Below are 19,322 nucleotides of genomic sequence, written 5' to 3'. Positions count from 1 at the left end.
GAACCTGATACAACATAGTTAGACAAAGTGGTCCTCATACACTTTAAAAAAAAACATCAAAATGAGTGGAAATTAGTAAGTAAAAATTGTTAAAATCAGGGATTTTTGTTCATTTTAATGGCTACATTGAGGACACAGCATAGAAAAGCACTCTGTCCTGATATCTGGCTCAAGAATTGCTTTTGTAGTCCTCCAAGCTCCCTGATCCAGGTTCCCTGCACTGGACTGCATACAGACAGGTTCAGACCCCTATTTCCAGACTCCTGCTAGCTCCCTGACCCCAGGTTCTGCACAGGAAGGTGCATGGGCTGACATAGAGTGAGTAGGTCAGATCTCTGCTTTCCAGCCCCTCCCAGCTCTAGTCCAGGTTCCCTGTGCCTGACTGTGTGCAAGTGGGCACAGCATGGACTGATTAGGCCAGATCACTGTTCGCAGGTTTCTCCCAGTCCTCTGGTCCTGGTAGGTTCCATTGTGCCTTGCTTGGGGTGGCCTGGACCCTGTGTGGACTGTGGAATTGTGCCTTTTGCTCTGGTATCCTGACGGGCCACTGGGTACCAACATCCCTGTTCACCTGAGTCAGTGGGTACACTCACCAAAGGACAAAAACTTGCTTCCTCCTCAATAAAATAAGGAGTCTCCCTAAGATGAATAGACAACAATGCCAAAATAAGTAAGTAAATAAAGTCAGAAAACTGAGAGATCTCTCCTAAGGATGTCTAGTCCTACAATAGAAGCATCCAGTGAAATTAGAGAGAAATCAACAAAAATTTATTCCCGAAATGAAAGCACAACAGTCAATGAAACCCTGATCAAAGGAATCACTTAACTGGAAGCAGACCATCAAAGAATCAACAATTGCATCAATGAAATTGAACAGAATCATCTCTTAGAGCATTAAGCTTTTGACAGTAGGCTTAACTTGATTGAAGAAAACATTAGAACCCTCAAAAGAGCTATGAATGAATTTAAGGTAAGTTAAGAAATTGAAGATCTTAAAAACCAGTTGATTAAGCTTAATGAAGAGACATGAGCAAATGCAAGAATGGATTCTAGGAATCATAAAGAAAATCAGAACTAGAACTGAAATCATACCTCAAAAAAGAGATGAATACAATACAAAATAACACAAAAGAAAACAAAAATCAAATAGAAATTATAAAAACCTCTCTAGAACCCTTCACCAACAGAATTACTTATATGGAATACAGAACCTATGACCTGAAAGAAAAGACAGAAGAAATTGATTGGGAGACCCAAAACTTTGCTAAGTTAACAAAAAAATCAGGTGAACAGAATATGAGGAAACTGTGGGATACCCTAAAACAACCAAACATCTGGATCATGGGTATACCAGAAAGAGAGGAAATCTAGGCCAGAGACATAGAGAACATATTCAACAAATTTATTGAAGAAAATTTTGAATCTCTCAAAAGAGAGACCCATTCATATAGAAGAATTCCACATAACACCAGACAAGAAGAAACTCTATAAAACACATCATAGTCATGATATGCAGAGACATTTAGCATACCAATAACTGTGGACTAACTCCACAATGCACGACCCATTTACATCAACAAGGAGGGTCCATTGGGAGGGGGTAGATCATGGATGAGGCTAAACAATGGTACCAAACTGCCTGTATTTGCTGAAAAGAAAACTAATAAATTAAATTAAAAAAAACTCTTAATAATAAAAACAAAGAGAGAGTCTAAAAGCAGCAAGAGAGAAACAACTCACAACATATAAAGGTATTCCCATCAGAATTACCTCAGATTTCACAATGGAAACACTGAAAGCCAGAAGGGCCTTGAATGGGACACTTCAAAGCCTTAAAAAAAAAAAAAAAAAAAAAAACTGAAAAAGAAGAAAAAAATAAAAAACTTTGGTACTCTACCCAGAAAAAGTATCCCTCATAACAGATGGTGAAAAGAAAACTTTCCATGAAAAATATCAACTGTATTACTATATGTACACAAGGTCAAACCTAAGAGAATACATGAGGGAATACTCCACATAGAACAGCCAAACAACCAATCTCAAGAGTCAACAAGTAGAAGATAACAATAACCAAAATAGACCAGGCTCAACATAGAATAAAACACAGAAACATAACAAACCCCCATAAGATACCTCATCATGGCAGGAATTCATTCAAGCTTCACAGTACTAACTTTAAGTATTAATGGTCTTAACTCACCCATCAAAAGACACAGGTTATCAGGGTGGAGCAAGGAACTGGACCCATTTATTTGCTGTCTTCAAGAAATCCACCTCACCACTAAAGATAGACATCTCCTCAGTATGAAAGGCTGGAAAGTGACATTCTAAGCAAATGAAAATAAAAAGAAAACAAGTGGGCATTGCTATACTAATATCTGAGAAAATAGACTTCAAGCCAAAAGTAATCAAAAAGGACAAAGACTGCCACTTCTTACTCATCAAGGGAATGATCCAATATGAGCACAACATAATAATAAATATATATGTACCAAACACATGTGTGCCACAGTTTATAACACAAAATCTATTTGACAGTAAAACAGAAATAGATGCCAACACCATCATAGTCAGAGACTTCAATGCTCCACTATCATCAATAAGCAGGGCATCCAAGCAGAAAATTAACAGGGAAATAATAGAGCTCAACAACATCAGAGATCAACTAGACCTAATGCACATCTAAAGAACTTTCTACCCCAACTCTACTGAATACACATTCTTCTCAGCAGCACAAAAGACAATAAAGCATGCCTCCACAAAGTCAGGAAATTTTAAGTAACTTCCTGCATCATGTCAGATCACAATGCTGTAAAGCCAGAAATTAACAACAAGAGACACATCAAGAACTGGACCAGCTCCTAGAGACTAAACAATACACTTTTAAACAAAGAATGGGTCATGGAACAAATAAAAAAATTGTAAAATTCCTAGAATTTAATGATAATGAAAACACAACTTACCAAAACTTATGGGACATAAGGAAGGCAGTTCGAAGTGGAAAATTCATAGCACTAACTGCCTTCATTACAAAGACAGAGAGATCCCAAATTAATAAGCTAACTGTCCACCTAAAGGCACTGGAAAAACAAGAAGAATCCAATCCAAAGTGCCCCATAGAAAAAAATAATCAAGATTAGAGCAGAAATTAATGAATTAGAAACTAAGAAAACAATTTTAAAAATTAATGAGGGCTGGAGAGATGGCTTAGCAGTTAAGTGCTTGCCTGTGAAGCCTAAGGACCCCGGTTCAAGGCTTGATTCCCCAGGACCCATGTTAGCCAGATGCACAAGGAGGCACACGCATCTAGAGTTCGTTTGCAGTGGCTGGAGGCTCTGATGCACCCATTCTCTCTCTTCTCTCCCTATCTGCCTCTTTCTCTCTGTGTCACTATCAAATAAATAAATAAAAATAAACAAAAAAGTTAAAAAAATTAATGAAACAAAGAGCTGGTTCTTTGAAAAAAATATAAAAGATTGACAAACCCCTGGCCAAACTGATCAACCAAAAAACAGAGAAGTCTCAAATTAACAAAATCAGAAATGAAAAAGGAGAGATCACAACAGACATCAATGAAATTAGAAGAATTATTAGGACATACTTCTAAAACCTCTATTCTACAAAATTGAATAATCTGGAAGAAATGGGTGAATTCCTAGACACATATCAGCTGCAAGAACTAAGCTCAGAGCAGATTAATCTCCTAAACAAATCTATCACATCCATGGATATTAAAAAGGTAATCAACCTCCCACCACCCCCCTTCAAAAAAAAAGTCTAGACCAAGATGGCTTCTCAGCCAAATTACATCAAACCTTCATTGAAGAATTGAAACCAATTTTTCTCAAACTGTTTTGCATAATCAGAGACCAGGAAATCCTTTAATGAAGCTAACATCACCCTAATACCAAAACCAGACAGAGATGCAACAATGAAAGAAAAATATAAGCCTACATCCCTAATAAACTTAGATGCAAAGACTCTGAACAAAATTTTGCAAACCATATTCAACAACACATAAAAAGCATTATCCACCTTGATCAAGTAGGCTTCATCCCAGGGATTCAGGAATGGCTTAACATAGGGAAATCAGTCAACATAATACACCTCATAAATAAATTGAATATAAGAACACACGATCATCTCGATTGATGCAAAAAAGACCTTTGACAAAATACAGCACCACTTCATGATAAAAACACTGGAAGTAATAGGCATGGAGCATTTATATCTCAACACAATAAAGGCTATATATAAAGCACCTGAATCCCAAATAATACTTAATGGGGAAAAACTGAAGGTGTTCCCACTGAGACTGGGAACACAACAGGGGTGCACAGTCTCACCACTGCTCTTCAACATAGTATTAGAAGCACTAGCACAAGCAATAAGACAAGAAAAAGAAATAAAAGAGATTCAAATTGGAAAGAAGTCAAGTTAGCCCTATTCACACATGACATGATCCTATATATAAGCTACTTGAATGTCTCCATTTCAAAACTTCTGAAGATGATTAATTCCTTCAGTAAAATGGCAGGATACAAAATCAGTGCGCAAAAAATCAGTAACTTTTTTATTTCAAAGGGAAAATATACAGAGAAAGAAATCAGTTAGGCTGTCCCATTTTCAATAGCAACAAAAGAAAATTAAATCCTTGCAATAAAATTAACTAACAATATTAAAGACCTATACAATGAAAACATGAAAGAAATTGAATAGGATTTGAGAAAATGGAAAGACTACCCATACTCCTGGATAGGTAGAATTAATATTATGAAAATGGCAATTCTACCAAAAGCAATATACAGATTTAATTCAATACCAATAAAAAATACCAGAATCATTCTTCACAGAGATTGATAAAATTATCTCAAAATTCATATGGAATGGCAGAAGGCCTCAGATATCCAAACATATCCTTAAAAAAAAAACCTCTGGCAGTATCACCAAACCTGATCTAAAGCTATATTACAAAGTCATAGTGACAAAAACATCATGGTACAGAAATAAAAACAGAAACATAGACCAATGGAAAAGAATAGAAGACCCAGACCTTAGGTCAAGTAACTATAGTAACTTGATCTTGGATAAAGGTGCCAATAATGTAGACTGGAGAAAAAAAGCATCTTCAACAAATGCTGTTGCACAAAATGGATGACCACACATAGAAAAATGAAATTAGACCCACTCATTTCTCCATACACAAAAATCAAGTCCAAATGGATCAAAATCCTCAACATAAGACTTGAAACTCTTCAATTACTGGAAGAAAAAATAGGAGGCACACTCCACAATATAGAACTGGGAAAAGACTTCCTGAACAAAACCCCAGTAGCCCAGTAAATTAAACAAGTACTCAATCAATGGAATCTCATAAGGCTTAAAAGCTTTTTCACAAACTTACCATAGGTAGAGCCAATAGATTACCCATTGAATAGGAGGCAATATTCACCAGTTATACCACTGGCAGAAGCCTAATATCTAGAATCTACAAAGAACTTAAAAAACTGAACAATAACAAATCAAACAACCCACTCCAAATGTGGGGCAGAGAACTTAATAGTTGGTTCTCAGCTGAAGACTTACAAATGGCTAACACACACTTGAGAAAATGCCCCACATCCCTAACCATTAGGGAAATGCAAATTAAAACAACTATGAGATTCCTCCTTACCCAAGTAAGGATAGCAAACATTTAAAAAAATCAAATTAAAACAAATGTTGGTGAGGATGTGGAGACATAGGAACACTCATTCACTGTTGGTCAGAATATAGGCTGGTACAACCACTATGGAAATCAATATGGAGACTCCTGAAAGGATGAATGCAGAGCTACCAACAGACTCAGATATTCCTTTACTGGGCATTTAGCCTAAAGCTCCACATCTCAGTTCAGAGATATTTTCTCAACCATGTTTATAGCTGTTCAATTCATAATAGCTAAGAACTAGAATCAACCCAGGTGCCCATCACTGGACAAATGGATAACCAAGATGTAACATATCTACATGATAGAATTCTACTGAGCAGTAAGAAAAAAGGACACAATGAAATTTGTGCAGAAATGGTCAGATTATTTTAAACAAACTCACACAATCACAGAAAGACAATCTTTGCATGGTCTCACTCATATGCAGTTCCTAACCTGGATCAGGCCAAGTTGATTATATACCTGAATGGCATCTTGAGGCTTGGACAATAGAGACAGTAGGATTTGGGGAAGTGTGGGGGTGAACACAAAACTGAACTCAAATTGAACTGGTACCGTGGAAACCTACATCCAGAACCCTCAAGAGAACCTTAGGGGGAGCACCTGAATCAAAGGGCTCTGAAGAGGGAGAGATGAAACCTAGCCTTAAATTTCTCCTATTTCTCTTTCTTGTCTGTCTTTTTCTTCTTTTTCTCTTTTCTCTTGGCAAGGACCTGTAATTCCCTGTGCCAGAATGTAGTTAACACCCACAATAACCTGTTGATCAGAGAGACCTACAAGGTCTCCCAAAACAAATTAGACACACTTCTGTCAAAACACTTGATTACCCACCAGCGGTTAATCGTAAGACCCTACTGATGAAGACATATGCTGTCAGCACAGACCTTGGAGAGAACTGGTTGGAATCGAGGAGAACCAGTCCCCAGACAATTAGCCCATGTAGTGCTGGAAGGTGCTACATGAGCTACCAGGGGAAAGTGGCCAACTACTGTTTGAGCAACTCAAAGTCTAAGCTACTCAGAAGCAAACAACCTGATGTGATGCTCACACATGTGCAATAGTGGCACACAGCTATGGTGGGTAGCCAACTGCTCTTGGATTGGCTAACAGATATGCTCAGTGGTAAGGAACCCATATCTGGAACTGGGAAACAAGTCAGAATCATATCCAGATAATGATTTTACTCTCCACTGTCAAGCTCCCACTAATCTTAGACTATAAGAGGGTTTACACCCTTTAAATTCTCTCTAAATTAATCATGGTGATTCCATTTAAACAGTGCTGACTTCACTCTCCATTGGAGAATCTGCTTCTCTTTTTCAGATGGGAGCTGGACCTAAGGAAATAAATGACTCTGTGTACTTCACACCGGCCACAGCTGAAACAACAGAGGAATTGGATAAATGAGCAAGAGTGTTGCTTTCTTGGTGAATCTGATATCAGTACAAGGGTGAAGAAGATCAGACACTGAGGACACTCAATACATACCAAACCAGAGATCCAGAGGCTCCTAAGGGCCCATCACTGAAGTAGACTTAAAATGTACCCAACTTGGCTCAGGGAATTTTGTGGAAGATGGGGAAGAAAGATGGTTAGAGCCACAAATTGGGACATTTTGCACAGAGGTATTGCCTCTCCCCCATAACTTACTTCTGCCCCCACAATCCCCATTGGGTTGACCTGCATCCCCCAAAGGGGAGGGCCTTTTCAGAAAAGGGGCAGGGAGGAGGGGAAGGATCATACTAATATGTGTGGTTTACATACTAAGAATATCCCTATCTAATAAAAATAAATTTTAAAAATTGATATTTGCATTGCCTCTTCAGATGGAAGCCAACAGTGCAAAAAATTTTTGTACCACCTTCAACAGAGAAGAGTGTTTCATAAGGACCTTTGCAGAGCTGTGGTACTGACCTATCAACTACATTCCTAGAGCAGTTGATTTTATTTATGGAAGAGAAAGAGATCCACGAGGAAATTTAAGAGTTGTAAAATATGTGGCCATATGAATGGATTTCTCAATAGTATATTATAAAAAGGTCATGCAACAGTGTAATGAGCAAAAGAAGCCAAAGCTCGTCATGGGTGCCTTCACCTCAGGAGGCTGGGGCAGAAGGATTGCCACAAGTTTGAAGTACGCTTGAATAAGTACTGGCCAGTCAGAGATTTAAAGTGATATCTGTATCAAAAAAATTGAAGAAAATAAGTCATGTAAAATTGATATGTTGCATGTGGTAAAAGGAAAAGAAAATCTCCTTCATTCATTTTCCTTTCTAGCCTCTGAAGTAGGTGGTAAGAGTAGTTTCTTCTTTCAGTCACTGTAGAGAAAAGAAAGTAAGAATAGAAAAAATTATAGCAGAAAAATAGAGTCAAAATGTCACAGTGGGTTCTTACATCCTTAAAGAAATTTGTTATTATATTTGTTATTTATTAGTAATTTTTATTGTGGCATTGCACCAGTAATATTTTTATACCTATTTCCAGTTTGTGGTATTAAGTCATATACCAAGAATATTTGATTGTAATATGATAATAAAAAAAAATTTTTTAAAGAATTGCTTTTGTAGTCTTTTATGCTTCCACGTGGAATTTAGGGTTTGTTTATGTTTCCATGAAGAGTGTCAGTAGAATTTTGATGGGGTCTCCACTGAATCTATATTCAATAATATTCTTTTGATATTTATGTATTTCTTTCTATGGATGCATAATATTCTATTTTTTAGATATTCCATAGTTTATTTATCCATTCAGTATTCATTTTCATTGTCTAGTTTTTGCAAATGTGAGTGAATAGTGGTGTCATAAATGTACGTGTGTGTGTGTTTATGTGTGTGCAAGTATGTAAAACTTAAAAGGTAGAGACTTGCTAGAAGAAGTGTACCATTGACGATGAACCTTTTTTTTTTTTTTTTTCGGTTTTTCAAGGTATGGTTTCACTCTGGTCCAGGCTGACCTGCAATTAACTATGTAGTCCTAAGGTGGCCTTGAATTCGTGGTGATCCTCCTACTTCTGCCTCCCAAGTGCTGGGATTAAAGGTGTGCATCACCACACCTGGCAAACTTTGGAATTTTATAATCCATCCCAGTTTACCAGTGCTAGCTAGCTCACTCCTGTTTCTTTTTCCCTGCTGACAGGTGACAAGGTGAGCCAGCTTCCTGCTATGCTATGCTTTTCCCTTCATTATGAAAGTTCCCCTTAAAACAGTAAGCCCAAACAAGCCCTTTCCTCCCAATAGCGGCTTCAGGTTGGGTAGTCCAGCATGAGATGGTAAGTGCTACAACTTGTATATATTTGTTTAGCTGTTTAAAATTTGTGAGAAATATACCTAGGAATTAAATTGCTACTATGTTAATTCCATTTTATAATTTTTACGAAACCCTAAATGTCCAAAGAATATTCTTTTGGCTTCATGAATGATATCTATGCTCAGAAATTTCAATTTTGCAGCATTTTCTGAATTTGTTCTATTTTCTCTCAAGCCTCCATGCCTGCATCAAGTGTGCATCGTTGCATAAAACATTCTGCCCTGCTTTGTGATTAGGCTTAGATGCTTGCTATTAAATGACACATATGTACTTTCTTCCTTCCTGGGTCTCATACCTCTATCAATTCTCCCTTAATAGTATAGTTTATGTCTGCTAGACTATTTCCTTTACAAATGTGTCAGTTCTGGGGAAGAGGCCAAATCTTATGAATCTTTTTAAGCCCAGTACCTGCTACATATAAGGCATTATAAGTACATAACAAATATTGCCAAAGAAACAAATTATATAATAACGTAGCTAGTCTGTAACAGAAATCATGAGGTATTTCCATGAGGTCAATTTATATTTGCTGCTCATTATTTTTTCTTGTAAATGATCATGTTGTAAAAATAGTGATGATGATGATGATGATGATGAAGATTATGGGTTATTAATTTGTGATTCTGTACCCTTGACCCATCATCAAAGGGGAGAGAATTTGTTTCAGAAGATAATTGAACTCTGCTTGCTCTGCCATGGTATATTAGGTAGGGATTTCTAGTGGAACATAACCAACAGAAGATATCTGTATTCTAAAAGGGGAGTCAGTAGAATAGTTAAGAAGATAAAAGCTGGGTATTCCAGTAATGACTGTCTGCACATTACAGAGGCATAGAACCTGGTCACTGCTCAGTTCATGAAGCAGTCTCATTCTAGTTGTAAAGGATTGGAAAGTCCCTGGAGAGTCATTGATATGCACTGTAAAGCCAAAGAAGTTGGGGGTCTGGTGTCAGCAGAGGATAGAAGAAGCAGTACTTTCTCAGGAAGAAGAGGCCAAGGCAGGCAGGCACACTGCTCCTTTCCCAAATCTCTACATCTGGGCCACCCATTGGAAGGTGCTTCCCACTTTGAGGGCAGGTCTTCCAACTCAATTGGAAACGCCGTCACAGACATGCCAGCAGTGTGCCTGCTAGGTAATTCTAAATGCCATCAAGTGGATGATTAAAACCATTCTCAGTGAACTTTCCCAATCACAGAAAAAAATCGCCACATAGTCTCTCTCATCTACATCATCTAACCTGAATCGACCCAAGATGCCTTACATACCAAGCAAGCATCTCATGGACTAGACAATAGGATGGGTGGGCAGGGAGGGAAGGCAATGGGGGGGGGGGGCGGGTAGGAAACACAAATCTAGACACAAATGGCAATGTGGCAATGGTACCACAAAATTCTACTTCCTAAAAGGCAGACCAAATGACTGACCCTTCACCAGGTTCTTAGAACCACAAGACACTTGAGAGGGTATGAGGAAGACTGACCTTAATCTTCTACAGCTTCCCTACCTTCCTCCATCTCCCTCTTCCTCTCCCTCTCTCTCTCTCTCTCTCTCTCTCTCTCTCTCTCTCTCTCTCTCTCTCTCACTCTTGTATATTAGTTATCTTTTTCTTCCTTTTTCTTAGTGGACACTGACCTGTAACTCCCAGTACTAGCACGTGGCTATCATCCACTATGAGCTTTTGATCAGAGAGACCTACAAGGTTTCCTAAAAGACAGACAGATTTCTATCAGAGTACTTGATGACCCACCAAAGGTTAGCGGTACGACCCTACTGCTGAAGACACCTTATGCGGTTGACAAGTAAAATGGAATGGCATGGCTGGAAGCTGGAAGAGAGTCAGTCCTCAGTCAGTGCATCTAGTGCCAGAAGGTGCTAGTTGGGCGACTGGAGAAAAATGACCAATATCTGTCCAAGAAGCTCATGGTCTAACTTACTTAGCAGCAAATAATCTATTGTGATGCCCACATAAGTGCATAGTGGCACACAGCCATGGTGGGGAACCAACTGCTCTTGATTTGGCTAGCTGATCCCCTCAGTGGTATGGGACCCATAGCTGGAGCTGGGAAACAAGTCAGAACCATATCCAAACATAAGCCTGCTCTCCATTATCAAACTACCATCAATCATGGGCTACAAGAGGGCCTACACCTATTAAATTCTCTATAAAAATGTAAGAGTTATCTCATTTGTCCTGGTGCTAACTTACTCTCCATTGGAGAATCTGCTTCTCTTTTTCAGACAGATGCAGATCCTAAGGAGAGAGCCACCCCATCATACCTCAAAAGGGCCCTGGCTGAAACTAAGAACAATTGGTGAAACAAGCAAGGGTGAACCGGGTACCAGCACAAGGGTGAAGGAGACCAACACAGAGAAAAATCAACTCCTTCCAAATCAGACTTCCAGAGACCCAGAGGCCCCAACACCTCATTACTGAAGCAAACCAAAAATGAACCCAACATGGCTCAGGGAAATTTTGTAGAAGAGGGGATAGAAAGAATGTCAGAGCCCAACAAATAACCTGATGTGATGCCCACACAAGTGCAATAGTGGCACACAGCCATGGTGGGGAACCAGCTGCTCTTGATTTGGCTAACTGATCCCCTCAGTGGTACAAGACCCATAGCTGGAGCTGGGAAACAAGTCAGAACCATACCCAAATATAAGCCCGCTCTCCAATATCAAGCTACCATCAATCATGGGGTACAAGAGGGCCTACACATATCAAACTCTCTATCAAAAAAGTAATTGTTATCTCAATTTTCCAGGTGCTAACTTACTCTCCATTGGAGAAGCTGCTTCTCTTTTTCAGATAGATGCAGATCCTAAGGAGATAGCTGCCCCATCATACCTCAAAAGGAGCCCGACTGAAACTAAGGACAATTGGCGAAACAAGCAAGGCTGATGTTTTCCTGATGAACCAGATACCAGAACAAAGGGGAAGGAGACCAACACAGAGAAAAATCAACTCCTACCAAATCAGAGAGCCACAGCCTCAGAGGCCCCCAACACCTCAGCACTGAAGCAGACCAAAACTGAACCCAACATGGCTCAGGGAAATTTTGCGGAAGAGGGGGGCAGAAAGAATGTCAGAGTCACATGTTGGGTCATGATATACAGAGACATTTATCGTATCAATAACTGTGGGCTAACTCCACAATGCGCGACACATTTACATCAACAAGGAGGGTCCAATGGGAGGGGGTAGATCATGGATGAGCCTAAACAATGGTACCAAACTGCCTGTATTTGCTGAAAAGAAAACTAATAAATTAAATTTAAAAAAAATTGTACTCCTAATATGTATTTGATTATAACATTATATTTCAGTTTTCTCTGTTCTATGATGTCATAAATCAAGCCTATTGCCTGTGGATTGATTATGCCTTCTCATCCGTGCATATATAGCTTCTTACCATGATTAACAAATGAATAGACATATGTTTGTAAATGTTAAAAAAAAAAAAAGAATGTCAGAGCCACACATTGGGACATGATAAGCAGAGACGTTTATTCTACTCATAACTGTGGGCTAACTCTACAATGCATAACCCATATACCTCAACAAGGAGAGGCCAAGGGGAGGGGGTAGGTCACAGATGAGCCTAATAATGGTACCAAACTGTCTGAATTTGCTGAATATAAACCTAATTAATAAAAAAATTAAAAAGCAATTTAAATTATGCTTGCATATTATATCAAATTTTCAAAGTTGTATAAATATTTAATCAGATTGAAAATCACAACAAATGCTGGTTTTAGTTTGTTTTATTTGAACCTTAAATAAATATCTTGTGTGCTGAAAAACAAAAAACCTCCATCATAAGAAGAGGAAAAGATATGACATCAAAATAGAAGAGAGACTGATTGAGATGGGGAGGGGACATGATGGAGAATAGAACTTCAAAGGGGAAAGTGGGGGGGGGAGGGAGGGAATTACTTGGAATACTTTTTATAATCAAGGAAAATGTTAATAAAGCTTGAGAAAAAAAAGCAGCTATCACATACATCATTCTATAGTCCCTTTGTCTTCTAGAGGTCCCAGGTAGAAAGTAGCCCATTAAAACCAATCCTCTAATGCTTAGGCCTTATATTAACCTCTCCAGAAATTCTCCCAGGAGCTATGTTTACGAGGCTAGCTCTTTCCAGTCTCTCTTCTTTATTATGGTGGGGAAAAGGTTTCCAGTTGGATCTCAGCTTTGATTTACATGTTAGAAACTCAAAGCAATATTTCTTCCAAAAATTTTTATCAGCAAATTCTCTAACCCTCTATGTTTTATTGACCCTTTGTGTCCTTGTAGTTGGGCGGTCAAAGTCATGCCAAAACTTTTCAAGTATTTCTAACAAAAATGCTTCAATATGATTATATACTTCAAATTTTATATTGTCATCTGATAAATATTTATATTGTAATATGTAACTATTTATCCAGGTAGAGAAATAAAAGCTTTCAAAGACTATGTGGCAAAAAGAATTCTATAGCTAGACATAATTTTTACTTTGCAAACATTCTCAGAAAGAGAATATACAGAAAAAGAAAAAGGAATCAAGGTTTGTTCCAGCCACTTTGTAATATGTGGGATTCCCACCTGAGTGTCTCTCACATTTATAAATGCTACTGAGGAACAACAGGTTGCAGGTATGCTAATTGTGTCTATGCATACTCCTTGTCTGACATAGGTATCTTGCTTGTAAAGTTTAGTCATGAATAGTAAATGAGTAGGCTGCAACTATGACAGTGGTAGAAACAGTTGTGAATTGGAGGATAATAGGCACATTGTCAAAAAATTATCAAATGCCAGAAAAATGAACCCGGCACTACATAGATTCAGAAGTGATGCTTGAGGTCACAGTGGCACTGAGACATGAGAAGTCAGGAGTCAGTCCTAGATCTGCTTGGTCTCATGACAGCAAGCTACTGAGATCTTAAGATGAACCAGGTCCGATATATATGAACAAACTCAGCACAAATGTACCTTGCTCTATTCCATGCTTTTACCACACATCAATCTGCCTAGTTTCCCTCCCTTCTATCTACCCCCATAATAACCATGTCCTACACTAATTGGCACAGCCATTATCAGGAAAAATAGAAGAAACAAACCTGCCCAGCATTTCTCCCACTCAATTTAGCATTTGATTTCCTGATTTCCCCCACCCCTCCTCAGGAGTTCAGTATCTTGAGACAGATGGCAGCCACCTGTGAACGACGGGAAGGTTTCCAGGAGGATCTGAGTTTTGTTCCACATGTTAAGCTCAGGCATACTTCTTTGATTCTCCAAGCATAAACTTGAATAAAGTCAAAGGTGAAAATTCCTCACACACAAGAAAGTGTCCAAGGCCTTTGCCAGTGCAGAAGGAAATACAGAAGGACAGTGGATTATATCTTGAGGACAAAGTATGGAAGAATTATTTGGCCACACTTTCACCTACAATACCCTCCACATCCATACTGCTGTTTCAAACAGAGGCACCTCAAATCATGCCATACATCTTGAAATGGCATACAATTCCTCTCCAAATTTCAGGACATTCATGTGCTGCCCAACCTATTACATATGTGTGTAGCAGCTACCTTTTGTTGCTGTGGAAGAAAATACCCAATCAGAAGCACCTTGTGGGAGGAAAGGGCTTATTCCAACCATCACAGTTTCTAGAGGAAGTTGCATCATGGTGAAGAAAGTATGACAGGCCTGATCAGGAAGCCTTAGTTACATTTCCCCATCAATGGGAAAGAAGCAGTCTATCTACTGGGCTTGAAGCTGGGTTATAATATCCCAAAGCCTTCCCTAAGCAAGATACCTCCTCCCTCCATCTAGGCTCCACCTCCCAAAGGCCCCACAAATCTCCCATATTGTCACCATCTGGTGACCAAGTATTCAAAATACATGGGGCTATGGGGCACATATCACATTCAACCCACAACAACATGATAACATCTATCTAACCATCTATCTATCAACTATTTATTTATTATCTATTATGTTTCTATATATCAACTAGCACACCATCTACCTAGATATCATATATCTCTCATGTACTAACTATATTACAATGGATTGTATGAATGTTGCTATGACCTCCTAAATATCTCTTTGGATCTAGTATCACTAACCTCTCATCTATTTTCCATATTTTGGAAACCATGATTTTTCCAACATTACAACTAATAACATCATCTTCCTGTAACAACATCGACCAAAGCACAGTTCCAGGGTCTCTCTCCATGTGTGAAGCTCAGAGTGCTTCAAGTTTTTCCCTTGCTCCTTTCTACATGCATAGACAGCCTCTTCATGTATGCTGAAGAATCAGTGCTGGGCCTGATCCCTACCAGCTCTGTTGGATCCCGGGCTCGCCTTTCAAATGAACTCATTCTCACACTTCAGAATGCAGCCACATCTCAACCTCTTCCCTGAGGTCATCCATCACTGCATTGGTTCAGTGCCCAGTTTCCTCCTGCCCTTCATTTTACAATTTCAATATAATACTCATTTGCCTTAATATGTTCCATTAAAAAAAAGCTGAAAAATGTTTTAAGGCAAGGCCTATGTCTTGGTTACTTTTTGTCTTTACTTTTCTTAATACAGAATACATATTATATAGCAAACAATCAGTGTGAGCTAAAGGATTAGTGAATGAATGAATAGACAACTCAAGTTACAGGAATGAGACCCAGAAAATAAAATAAAATCTCATCTGATCCTACATGCAGCAGGCTGCGGTACTATATAAGCCAATCAGTGGGAGAAAGACAAATCCAAGAAAGAACCATCTATATTAGGGATTTAGAATTCAAGACATGTTCTTACAAAGAGTAAAGAGAGAAAAATATTTTTATAAAATATTTGGAAATAGCATTTTAGTATCTATTTACAAGTTAATATACTTACATAACAATATAATTTGTGAAAATATTTATACCATTTGGTATTCATGCAAAAATAGCATACTCTTTTTATTTTTTTGCAGTGCTAGGAATCGAACCTAGGACCCTGCGCATGCTTAGCAAATGTATACATATTTTAAGCATCTATAAATAGAACCTAATTTTACCTTGGTGTTGAAGGAGAGTGTTCTTCATTTTATTTTATACCTTCTTTACTGTTCTTCACAAATCTTGAATTCACTTTATTTTTGCAAATAACAATGATTTTTAAGAACTCAAACATATACCACATAATAGGATCCTTTATTTATCATGCTATCCCTGTGCAAGAATGGCTTAACCACAACAAAATGAATTAGACATGGGAGGATTGGGGGAATACTATGTCAGTGCTGCTAAAAGGGCCAGCAGATGGCATGTTACTGGGAGTGAGGATAAAAGGAACTAGAACAAAGCATTCAGAAACAATAGTAAGAAATGACAGAAGCAAGAAGCCAGTGTCTGTGGTCCAGAGACATGCAGGGTATCCTACACCCAGTGACTGACAAGGAGAGTAGGATGAAGTAGAGTTGGCAGCAGGAATCAAGACAACCAAAATTCTCAGGTATAGAGAATGGGCCATCACTTTTCAGGTACAGCAGAGAGATGGTAAGAATGAAGGAGAATCCACTGAGCTCATTGCCGAGAGTTACGAAGAATAACACATCCACAGTAATGGTTCATGCAGAGCAAGAAAAATCCAATTTTGAACAGTGATAAAATATCCATCCATTTACTACAGAACTTCTGACTCTTATGTAAAATAGGATTAAGTTTACACTTATGAATCAAATACACTGAACTTTATGTAAGATAGCATAGAAAGTAGATAGGCAGGTACCAATGCTATTTGGGGTGACTGAGTAAGCAATGTAGACCTTTACCCTCTACAGCTGAGTCTGCTGTCCCTTTTAGCAGCACTGATACAGTATTCCTCCATCCCTCCCCTGCATCTTCCTTTTTGTTGTGGCAAAGCCATTCTTGCCCAGAGATATCAGGATATGTTTGGGCTAACATATAAATAAAATAAAAAGAAAAGGATTCTACTTACAGTCTAACAAAATGCAAGGAATTGCATTAACCCAAAGTTATAGCTTCTAAATTTCTGGTATGTATGCTTTTGACTTGACTTCTTACTTTTAGAGTCATTAAGAAGTAAGAGACTGGTCATGGTTATAAACATCTACACATTAACTCGGAGTTCATCAATCTTGGTAGCTCTCTCCTTGAATCATCCTGAAGCCCCTATATACTTGGAGATGATGGAGTATCAGGAAAAATGAAGAAATGCAAATGCTGTCTTAGATTTATGACCTCCTTTATCACTCAAGGTAAGAACTCAAGAATTCAGAATACTACATTTTTATCTAATTCCCAAGACTAGATTAAACAGTGAGTTACATGATAGATGGAGCTGGGATTAATTACTGTCAGAACTTATATAAATTGCCTATGATAAGGAACAAGGTAAGTAGGTTTGATACATCATCATTTCTCTTCATTTAACCCACTGAGAGGTGGGTCACAGGGAAGACACACTGCATATGTGAGAAAAATGAGCAGATTTTTGATAAAATTATGTTCATTTCCTTTTCAAGTGTTCAAGAAATGAGCTCATGAACCTAAAATTCATATTCATTGTTCAAACCACTTGTGCTTTCATTTAAGAGCTATATACTATTTGTTATTAACAGCCCTTCACTTAAGCTATTAAAATGCACAGGAAGAATTTTCTTCTTTTATTATTTTGGTGTGTGGATAGTATGCGGTATATGTGTATGTATGTGGTATATGTTCATGTGTATCCAGGTACATGTACCCTGTGCTCATGCAAAAGCCAGAGGAAGATTTTGTGTGTTCTCTATCACTCTTCACCCTTTTCCCATGAGATAGAGTCTCTCACTGAACCTGGAGGTCATACCAGTTTTCAGACTGGCCATGAAGCCCCAGTGTCCCCCTTGGACTGGTATTGCTGGTATGTCCAGCCATGCCCAGCCTTCCTGATGTAGGTTCTAGGGATTAAACTCAGGTCTTCATGCCTACTCAGCAAGCTCTCTCCTGCTGAGCTGTGTTCCCAGCCCCAGGGAAGATTTCAGTGGCACAAACATTAGAGCTCTCACATGTTTCTGGTTGTCTTGAATATGATGGACTTTGTCAGATGCTGTCAGGTGTCGAGAGAGGACTCGGGAGTCAAAATCAGATCACCAATAAGAAGCACTGAGCCAAGTGTGATGATTAACACCACAGGCTTTTCCTGGTCACGGTATTTACATTCTCACACAGGATAGAGACTCAACAAAACAGAAAAAGTGTCCTGACCTACAAGATTCCAAGCACAACAGAGATGGCAAAGTGCCTGGAGGGTGACCAGAGAGTGAGAAATTTCCACATACTGCCAAAATTTAATTTGATAATTTTGTCAACAACCTAATGTCAACAAAATTATTTTTATTATGTAATTGAACACGTATCTACTAGGTCTAGCATGGGTAATGAGGACAATTAGAGCATAAGTCAAGATTCCCACGTTAGAAAATTGAATTTTCAAGGTAATAGACCCAAAAGCAAATAGCATTCCACAAATGATAAATATATAGAAATGGAAAAGTGAGCGTGAGCATTTCACACTTGCAAGAACTATGTATGTCTTCACGAAGACACGACTGTGATGGTGAATCTTAGAAGTCAACTTGACAAGATTTAGAATCACCATGGAAACAAATCCCTGTTGGTGTCTGTGAGGGGTTTTCTACATTAGCACAATTGAGATGGGAAGACCTATCCTAACTGTGGCCAGATCATCACATGGGCTAAGTTTCTGGACTATATTAAAAGCAAAATCTTACTAAGCATTCACTGTTCATCATGTTCTGCATCCCTACTATGGACTTAATATGACCAGCTGCCTCTCACTCCTGACACTATGACTTCTTCAGGATGGTAGACACCACATTATGGTACTGTAAGCTTAAAAAAAAAATCTCCCTCTGTTAAGCAGATTTTTGTCAGGTATTTTTGCCTGGCAATAAGAAGGTAACTAATACAATGATCTTCAGCAGCCTTGGAATAGACAGAAGGTCATTAGTCATGGAGAAGGACATGTATGACAGAGAGAACCTTAAAGGCAAGTATCCTTAAATAGATGACCTCATTCCTTTCTTACTTATCAGATGTTCTACAGTTTTAATATATGCATGATGTTGTGTGTGCAATTGTTGGAAACAAGCCTGCTGGTATATATCTGGTTGAAGTGGAAGTTGATACAAACCCTTATGGTGGAACAATTGGCAAAAATCTTTCATAATAAAAAAGGCACCTGCATTTACTCTATCAATGTCTCTTTGAGATAGTTGGCATAGAGGTATACTCACCCTTGGGATAAT

This window comes from Jaculus jaculus, chromosome 3 (assembly GCF_020740685.1).
Source record: "Jaculus jaculus isolate mJacJac1 chromosome 3, mJacJac1.mat.Y.cur, whole genome shotgun sequence".
NCBI lineage: Eukaryota > Metazoa > Chordata > Mammalia > Rodentia > Dipodidae > Jaculus > Jaculus jaculus.
This window is presented reverse-complemented; position numbering follows the sequence as displayed.